Here is an 8,617-nt window from a genome sequence, read left to right as displayed (position 1 = left end):
AAAGCAGATATCATGCCATTTCTTCTATTTTTCAGTACATTTCATGGTATTGATTCTGAAAGCTGTCCCTGAGGGTTTCAGGTCTGAAGCTATTGATCCCTCAAACATTCCTCCTTTAATCTTCATGCTCCTTGGTCCTTGAAACTTCAGGTTTCACATTTCCTCCATAAATAGCCTTCCAGTGGAAGATGGGGGCTTCTTTTACTGTTTTCCTAAAATTATGTCATTTGTGGGTATTTTCTTTGGCGAACATTGACAGAACATTTATTATATGTTTGATACTGGAGTGCAATTCTTGTTGCAATAGTATTTATTGCAATAGGTAAAATGAATAATCTAGTTTGTAAATGAGAGAAACTGCCGCTTAGGAGGTTATTGCTCAGTGTAACTAGACTAGAAGATTATGGAGCCATGCTTCAAACCCAAACCTATTCGAAGCCCAAAGTCTGTTCCCTGAGTCATGAACCTCTATCCTCCCCTCACATCCACCGCCTTCCCACCAGCACCCAGAACGTGTCTCAGAGCAATGGCTGACAGAGCACATGCCTGCTGCCCTGTTCCCCAGTTCGTTCATTTCAAATGTTACTGTGTTGATGCCTGCGGGGCACTGATCTAACTCTGTTGGAATTGTTTACTTCTGTCACCCCAACTTGACAGAAAGGGTCTTTTTCATTGTTAAATTCCAGCACATGGCAGAGTGAGGAGCACATAGTTGAAATCTCACCAATATTTACTGAATAAAAGGTTGAATGATGCTGGGCTCGCCGAACATATGCTTCTGGGTCTTCATCTGCCTGGAGAACTTTCCTTTCCATCAGTTTCATCCCCATAAATAAATGTGGTTGCTGTTGAGTTAGTGAGGGATATTTGTTGTTGATGAAGCTGATAACTTCTCTGATTATCTACTGGAGCAATAAGAAATGTTCTTGAGTGGAAACTGTTGTAACTGTACATTTTACTGAGATTATATTGGCTGTGCCTTCTTTTGTTGTAAGTGGCATAGACCCAACTCCCGCTAGCTTAGCAAAACGTATGTTTGTAGCTTTTAACATGTAAGTGGGAAATAGACTGTTGAGGCTGGCTTCAGACCCATCCCAGAGCCAGGCAATCTCGTTCAGGTTTCTCTCTGTGTGCTCCCCTCCTTTCGCTTTATTTCATGTCTCACTGTGATTTTATTCTGCAGGAAAGCTTTCCCCAGCTGATCAAGAGGAGGACCATAAGTCCATGGTTCTCAGAACATGCTCCCAGAACATTCTGCATTGCCTGGAAGCTGGTTGGAAAGGTAAATTCTCAGGTCCTATCCCAGGCCTTATTGAGTAAGAAGCTCTGATAGTGGGGACTGATAATCTGTGCTCTAATAAGCCCTCCAGATGATTGTGATAAAATACACACTAAAACTTGAGAACCACTGGATGAAGGATGGGAATTGAGTCCTGAAATAAATGAGCATCACCCCCTCACATTTTATGTACAGAAGTGGAGAAACATGGAGATGGCCCCAAATGAGAGGTGTAGGTCTGGAATCCATCAGAAGGTGCATGTCACTCATTTGAGAAAAGCCTAATTAATCCACCTTTGGAGAAGGTTTAGTGATGGTTGATTATTTTGGCAAATCCCACCTTTTTGACTGACAAAAGAACCGGAGAACAGTGGAGTCTGTGTTCCATCTGAGAAAGGTACTCAGGATCAAAATAGGATCAAGTTCTATATAAACTTTATGAACCCTGTAGTCCTCAATTTTATTCATTGTTTAAACCACCATTTCTTTTGCTCTGTAGTAACCAGTGATAAAATCCTTGGATGAAAAAGGGTCGTTTGTTAATTTGGGGCAATTGATATGAAGAGAGAAATGTCAGGGAGAGTTGCTATCCCCTCTAAAACCAGTTTTGAGGAAAAAAGAATCCCAGTAGATGAAAACAGAAGCCACAGCTCAGAAGAAGAGGGGAAACAGCTTAAATTCCTTGTGCTTCAGAAATAAAGGGGCCCTGGGATGACAAACGATCCCTAGAGACCTCAGGTCCTTTAGAAGTAGAAACAAATCACTTTGGAATGCTGTATTGTGTACAGTAGCCCCCCTCCCCTTGTCCCTGGGGAATACATTCCAAGACCTGCAGTGGATGCCTGAAACTGCAGATGAAATGCAACCCTATATATACTATGCTTTTTCCTCTTTGAGCTCACCCGTGATACAGCTTAATGTATAAATTAGGCACAGTAAGAGGTTAACAACAATAACTAATAATGAAATAGAACAATTATTATGCTATATGCTGTAATGAAAGTTATGTGAATGTGGTGTCTCTCTCAAAATATATTATTGCACTGTACTCACGCTTTTCCTTGTGATGATGATAAGTGATAAAATGCCTACATGAGTGAGTAGGCAGGCATTGTGTCATGCTGAGGATAAGATGACAGTTGGATCCCATCTTCACACGGAGGGGCTCCTGATGAAACCTGAACGATATTGCTCAAAGTGAGTGAATGGTGCAGGCATTGTGACATAACTAACATTGGGCTGCCACTGACCTTCTGACCAAACCTCAGAACGTGGATCATTTGCTTTTGGACCGTGGTTGACTGTGGGTAACTGAAACTGCAGGAAGAGAAACCAAGGATAAGGGGGGACTGGTGTATTGTCTTACTTTTCAGATTGTAACTGGTTTTATTCTTGTTTTGTCCTTTAATTTCTTTTTTGAAAAAAAGGATATAGATGTTCCCTCCTTCTAGGGCTCATAGAATCATCCTTATGGGGGTCATAGCAGGAAGGTTGTCAGGATGCTTTTCCAGGACAGTGAAGTTAGTGCAGCAGCTTGGAAGTTCCTGAGCTAAAATTAAGGTGAGAATTACAAAAAGGCTAAATAATTCTAAATAGTATAGCAATTCAAAATAAAATACTCCTATTCGTTACTCTGAACAAAAATAAGTCTAAGTAATAATAATGGTAATATAATAATTGTGAGCACTCACTGATCTCTTACGGTGTGCAAGGTCTTTCCATAGTATTAACTCATTCCGTCTTTGCAACTATTGTCCATTTTTCAAATGAAGAAAAACTGACAGTTTGTCTAAGTCAAGCAGTTTTTTGATGTAAACCTATGAAGTTCCATCCTCAGTGCTTATGCAGTCTATCATTACATAATGTCACCTCTTGAGAGAAAGTGCATCTCATCAAAGTATGCAGAGGTTTGCTGACATTTAATACTCCTTAGTGTTGAGAAGGCCATTGCATGTAGTTTTCATCAGGAGCCCCTCCGTATGAAGATGGGATCCAACTATCATCTTATCCTCAGCATGACATGGTCTTGAACGTTTTGGTGTGAAGGTTAAAATCTCCTATCCCTATCCGAACGGTTTTATGGGCTAAAGCTAACTTGAAGCTAACCTGGGAAACACCACATGGACCTCTGGAATTTGAGTAAATGTAACCTGACTTCTTCACAAAGCAGTTGACATTCACATGCTGGATTTTATTCTAATTTGTCATGGTTCTTAAAGACAGCTCAGAACATTCAATTGTATTTTTATTTTCACTGTTGGCTTAGCTGATGAACTCTGTTCTTCTTTCCTGAGCACTATTAGTCTAGCACGAGCTTACATCATTCCACAAGAATCAATTTATAAACCCTGTTTACTTCAGGATTCTAGTTGACACATAAATTTAGCAGCTACAGAATTACTGATAGCATTACCAAGCAGCTATTAGCTATTCTCTTAGAGATAATATTTATAAATGAAGTATGATTATTGCCTGAAAGCACACTGTTTGCAGAGCTAAAAGCAATAAAGCTAAAGCAATAAAGAATTTACTATTAGTTCTCTTGGGAGAAGGTGGCCTCCAGCAGAATGGGAAAGAGGCAGGGATGAGGCACGGTGCTGGGAAGGGGAAGGTAGAAGAAGGAAGGGGATCAAGAAAGAAACCAGGCATTTCCAGACACTGCGTGTGCTCCGGGCAGCTCTAAAAGAGCAGAGACTGGTGCCTACAAGGACCAACAGTCTCCTGCCCTCACTGGAGAAGACATTTTAAAATCTTTTTCCAACCTGATAGAAACTTTCTCATGGGAATGCTTTGCTCACAGATGGTTTCCCAAAGATGCTTTGTCTTATTTTCCCAGATAACTGGATTACAATTCATTTTTAAATGAATACAACCCAACAAGACAGGTAATATACCAGCCTTTTGTCCTTGAAATTTAAATGCAGGTCAGTAAATATTTATTGAGCAAGTACTCCCATATGCAAGATACTTTTCTAGCTATTTTGAGAGATACCAAGGTGCATAAGATATGATCCCTGCCCTCAGGAAGCTGAGATTTAGAAGGGGAGAGAGGATTCATGATACTGCCATTTCTAATACTAGCTGTCTGTGTCAGGCTTTATTTTCAGGGCTGAGATGTATTAACTCATTTAATCCTCCAGCACCCCTACAAGCAGATGTCATCACTATTTAGTTTAGTACATGAGGATAATGATGTGGAGCACTACTAATACCTAATCAATGTTACACAGCTAAAAGTAAGTTGAAATTTGAGATAGAGGGAGATGAAATACTTGCCTTAAAGTCATCCAGTGAATCACTGTCAGAGTCTGGACTATAATTCAGCTGGAGCTTTCTGACTCCAGGACAAGGTTCCTTTTATTAAACAAAACTATGAAGTCTTTTAATTTTTTTTTCCTTAATAATGAATGAGACTGGAAGGGATTTCCACCCTCTGTCAAAGACGCCTGCTTGCTTATTCTGAAAAAGCAATCAACCTTAACTCAAACTTTGTTTTTGGAAAGAGTCTCCAAAAGTATTCACTAAGGGCTTCATAAACTTTAAGGAAAGCACTGTTTGTATAAATACCATTTTAAAACAGTTTCTGGCCAGAACTAATATAAACGTGCATTTACTGTTGACTTTAGGAAGGCCTTCATAGGACTATCAGTATTTGAAGTTTATTTATTTTTAAAAAATCACTCATTTATCTAAAAATAGGCACTTGGAGTTAGTATGTCTGAATCAAAGCTCATGAAATAATGATTTTTATTGGGAAAATTGGTTTTAATTACATGAAATATCTAAAGCATAACTTAAAAGAAATATGCTAATTTAAAAATCACCCTCTAAACATGTGATTTTTTTCCTGAATGAGGTTTAAGACATCAGCAGGGTTGACTAACATCAACCTGGATCCTTGGACAAAAGTGCCCAGCAGGTGACCTCACTTCAGTATCAGTTTTATCCTGTTCTGTTCATTTCACCTGCTTTCTCTTTTCTTCCTCCATTGTCGTATTGGTCTTCCAACCACTTGGGATGTCGTCTTGCTCCTATGCTGTTGGCAGCCACTGAAATTTTATTTCTACAAATGAAATTTTCTATTTCACTCTCTTAGATTATATGCCTTCTCAGTGTTTGAGGAGATAACTACGTGGATAAAGCAGTTAGTGGGGATGGGTGCGTCCGTTTCCTAGGGCTGCCGTCACAAAGTACCACAAAACGGGGAGCTTAAAACATCAGAAATGTGTTCCCCCACCAGCCAGGAGGCTGGAAGTCTGAAGTTAAGGTGCCAGCAGGGTCACACTCCCTCTAAACGCTCTAAGAGAAGAAAACCTCTTTTTTACTCCTAGCCTCTGGTGACCCCTGGTGAAGCCGTGTTCCTTGGCTTGTGCCCAGATTACTCTGATCTCTGTTCCTAGGTCTCTTGTTCCCTGTGCCTCCTCTCTGTCTCTTTGTCTGCACCTCCCTCCCTTACAGAGACTCTGGTCATTGTATTTAGAACCCACTCTAATCTGGTATGACCTCCTCTTACTGACTGATTCTGCAAAAACCCTGTTTCCAAATAAGGTCACATTCCAGAAGGACATGAACTGTGGGGCCGCCATACAACGCAGCACAATGAGAAGGCAGGAGGGAACGTCTGCTCATCAAACAAATATTGATTTAATATGAGAGGAATTGTAAGGTTTCATCCACCCAGAATTACTTTTAAAATGTTGTCATAGTTTTATAGCTGATTGGTAAGTCCAATGACCTCCTTCTGTCTGACACCATCTCACAAAGCCGTGGTGACAAACGCCCATGTTACTCAGGAGAAGAGGAAGGGTTTACCTTTGGTCAGATTAATTCATCAATGTCACTCATTATCTTCCTGAACAGCAAACAGAATTAGGCACGTCTTGAAGAAAAGATTGTTAAAAGGGAGTGACAACTTGAGCCTAGTGAAAAGGCTTGAGTCTTTAGTGTCAGACAAAACAGTTCGATTCTCAGTACTGCCATGTGTCTGTTTCCTAATCACGGACAACTCCCTTAGCAGCCATCTCTGGGGCAATTAAATTTACATTTCAGGTTAGTTGTTTTTAGGATTAAAGAAAGATATAATAGGTATTCAAAAATAATGGCTAATATGTTTCCTTAGTTAATAATAATAATAATAATAATAAGGCTGCCAAAAGGGAATAAGGTTGTCATCCAAACAGATGGCATCTAACATGCATTTTACCTTATATTTTTGAGGAAGTGAATCCTATTTCCACACCCCAGAAGGGGGCAGTCGGCTACCTTAGCATGCTAAAACAAAAGATCCAGTATTGACCGGGGTGGCCGAACCTCTGAACTCTCATCCTTTAAAGCTGTGGTCGAGTTTGTCTTGTCTCACCTTTGGCAGAGTGCCAATGAGCGCCTGCTGACTCACAGGGCCCAGGCCCAACCCTTCCCCACCATGGCAAATTCCCACAGTACTTGTGTTGTATAAGGAGGGTAACTCTAAAGATTAAAAGAAGGTGAGAAGATGACACTAATAAAGAGAAAGTAGTGTGTATTTCTAGCCTGCTGGCTGTTCAGACAGGATTCTGATGGTATATTTTGAACCCCAGGTATGTTTGTGTTTTACCACGAGCTGGTAGGCCAACTTCTTGCTCACTGTCTCTCAGTCACTCCCATTAGTCTGTGGTTTCCAAAATAATGTGCCTGGGTTGTCAGTTGTCAGTTGTACTTGACATGGTTTAGGCCTGGGCCTGGCTTAGTCCATAAAGTCGGTTAATGCATCAGAGAAACTTCGGATAGTGTCATTCCACACCCAGTTTTTTCTCTGAATTTCAGGTCTCTGGCCCTCTCTCTCAGGCCCTTGGCGGATTCTTTGCCGCGTCTGACCCTCTTTGCACACTGTCACCACGGACCTGTCCCACAGGCTGCGACCCTGCAGTTTGTCTTGTGGTAGAAAGCGTTCAGGCAGAGCTGTCGTTTTAAAAAATGCTCACTAGGGGGCAGCACATTGAAAGGCTTAAAACCGTTGTGTTTCCTTCACTGGGTGGATTCATTTAACTTTTCTAAACAGTAATTTATTATAAAGGTAAAATGTATACTTTCACATGAAGTTCTTCTTTGAATATTTTTATTAAGCTTTCAGGACAAAAAGATAGTACTTTCTTGACACCCACTAGTTATAGAAATTTAACTAGGCTCTGGGAGAAGGTAAACTAATACGCAGTTTGCTTCATGGAGGTCAAAACACACCTTATTTTTCTCATCCTAAGTGACCCCCATCCTTCCACTTTGAGGAAAATAACCAAGAAAGTATTCTGTAACATGATTCTCTCCATTCCTTTAATCTTACCCTTCTTTGAAATATCTGCTACTGCCAACAGCAAAGGATTCTCTAAGGAAAACAATTTGTCCTTGCTAAAGGATAAAATAAGGGTCAACCTTTGGAAGAAACTCCAAACGTGAATTGAAACTAATACAGCCTTAAATCCTATTTTTTAAAAAAATCATGATCCTTAAGCTTTAAAACTTGAAATGGAAGAGCAAGGGGTAATTGCATTATATTCTATGCACTCCACTGGCCAATGTAGAGATAGAACCTTATGTAAGAGAAAGAACTTCTATCACCCATAAATACCTGGAAACAATTTCCTACTTTCTCTTTTTCTGATAGTCTCACACACACACACACACCCCCCACACGCTCAAAATTGATTATGTTAGAACTCAAGCCCATTTATTTCTGTAGATGACTTAGATTGTAACTGGTGGATTATGGCTAATTGGGACGAAAGCTCAAAATAAATGCACTTTTCCATGTGAAGTGGCAACTAGAACATATATCCTCAGACAATTCCAATCCTATAGAAAAGGAAGAAAAAGAAGTGATGTAAGTACTTGAGATGTTCTGGTAACAAAAATAACAAGAAAGGAAAGGTAACAGTTGAGTGCCCATTCCTCTGAGCTGCAAAGTAGTCAAGAAAAGAGCATGGAACAGTGTCAAGTGCCAATAGGGCCCAGAGTTAGAGAACAAAAGTGGTCCCTCATTTAGCTAAGTGGAGGGGAGAAATTTCTTGGGACTGAGAAAATTGGAGTTCGAAAGTAAGAAGTTCAAGGAAAATGTTTTCAAAAATGCATTCAAATTAAGTGAGGAGAGCTCATTCAAAATACTGTCATGAGCACAGAAATGGGAGGACAATGAGGTCAAAGGACATGTTTGTGCTTTGAGCTGGTCCCACATGAGGGTAGAGAGGAGGAACCGAGAAGAATGGAATTGATCAGGTCAGAGAAGGAAGAAAGGGCGCTTGTAGTTAAGAGCAAATTGTTCTTTGTCCTTGAGATGCAATGGACTTCAGCACTGTTGGTTAGAAATTT

The sequence above is a fragment of the Manis javanica genome, chromosome 15 (genome assembly GCF_040802235.1).
Source record: "Manis javanica isolate MJ-LG chromosome 15, MJ_LKY, whole genome shotgun sequence".
In the NCBI taxonomy this organism is placed as follows: Eukaryota; Metazoa; Chordata; class Mammalia; order Pholidota; family Manidae; genus Manis; species Manis javanica.
This window is presented reverse-complemented; position numbering follows the sequence as displayed.